We start from the raw sequence: 1,944 nt of genomic DNA, 5'->3' as shown, positions 1-1,944 counted from the left end.
TTGGAATCCATAGAAATTCGCCCCAATGGAAATCGCCCCACGCCTAATCGCCCCATTTTTCACCAACTGGGCCACTTTAAAAAAAAAAAACCGCCCCAAACTGATTTACCAAATCGCCCCACTTTAAAAAAAAAACTCACTTGTGAAATGGGTTAAATTCCTTGAAAAAAAGATGCTATCCCGTTGATATGCTCCTGCCACTTATAAATTAAATCAATACCTATGTAAACCTTATAGTTTGATTAATAAAGCAGTATTAAGAAGTGACGGTATCAGTATTTCGGTAACGTGAATGTCAACTCGCCCTACTTGTGTAAAATAGATAAATCTTGATGAATTGAGTTATGCCAGTTTTCAGCAAAGCAGCCTCTTAGGCGTAAGGGCCTAAGGCGTGTGTGGAGTAGACCCCCCTTTTTAAATTCTGATTTTCATATCTGATTTTTTCAGATTTTCGTATTTTATTTTTTCATATATAAACTTTATAGATTTACTTTGTTTTACTTATTAAAGGTTTTCAAAGTCTTTTCAATGCAATAAGGATAAAGATTTTGTTACTAACATTGTTAAATTGCACTGAAAAGACTTTGAACACATTAAATAAGTAGAACTAAAGATAATATAAGTTGAAATATGAAAAAAATATTTTCAAATAAAATATGAAAATCGAAATTAAAAAGGAGGGGTTCATTTTACAAACGCCTGTGTATTCAAGTGGGGCTATTTTGCCGGCTCAGCAAAATAGCTTCGTTGGCTCTATTTTGCCGGCGGCAAGACATTTGATAAGGTTAGTCATAGCCTTCTCATCCACAAACTGAAGCACAATATGGGATAACCACTAAAACAAATGAGTGGATACAACTTCCTAGATAACGTGATAGAACACATTCAAAAGAAGTAGAGGGCCAAGTTAAACATCGACTTCGATCCATTCTAATAGAGTCCGGCGTACCACAAGGATCCGTCCTCGGACCTAACCTTCTTGTTTTATATATACGACATGCCCCAGTGGATTCAATCAACCTTGCGACTGTTAAATGCTTACGTCACAATATCATCCAATGCAGATGCTGCAAACGTACAAATGACTTTGACCAGCTGTACGGGAAGCAACATGGCTTAACTCCCATCCTGACAAATTAAGTTTACTCATCATCTCCAAGAAGCGAACTAAACCTAAGTACAATTACACAGTCCATGGCCATAACCTTGAACATGTAACATCAGCTAAATGCCTGAGATGCACTAATTTATCAGATCTTAGATGGGATTAAAGCATAAGCACCACCTGCTTCAAAGCTAACAACACCATTAGTTTCTTAAAAAGGAATGTGAACATCTCCAACAAGTCAATAAAAGACATGTCAAAACAAGAATATACACGGATGCCGCACTTGCACTATCATTTTCTATGTTTAGTGGACTGTGAAATTGTGGTAAAACTCTAATTTGGCATCAAAATTAGAAAGATCATAGCATAGGGAACATATATACTAAGTTTCAAGTTGCTTGGACTTCAACTTCATAAAAAACTACCTTGAACAAAAACTTTAGTCTGAAGCGTGACAGACAGACGGACAAACGGACGAACAGACAAACAGACAGACGAACGAACGAACGAACGGACCTACAGACCAGAAAACATAATGTCCCTTACTATCGTAGGAGGGGCATAACACATACATGTCCCTCTTCAAGCATACTTTAGAATATGCTAGTGCAGTATGCAGATATACTCCCTGTACATACTGACATTCCTGACCAGACCTGAACTGTACATACTGATATTCCTGACCAGAACTAAGCTGTGCATACTTAGATTCCTGAACAGACCTGAACTGTACATACTGACAATCCTGACCAGACATGAACTGTACATACTGACATTCCTGACCAGACATGAACTGTACATACTGACCTTCCTGACCAGAAATAAATTATACATAC

The sequence above is a fragment of the Mytilus trossulus genome, chromosome 3 (genome assembly GCF_036588685.1).
Source record: "Mytilus trossulus isolate FHL-02 chromosome 3, PNRI_Mtr1.1.1.hap1, whole genome shotgun sequence".
In the NCBI taxonomy this organism is placed as follows: Eukaryota; Metazoa; Mollusca; class Bivalvia; order Mytilida; family Mytilidae; genus Mytilus; species Mytilus trossulus.
Note: the sequence above shows the minus strand (reverse complement) of the source record.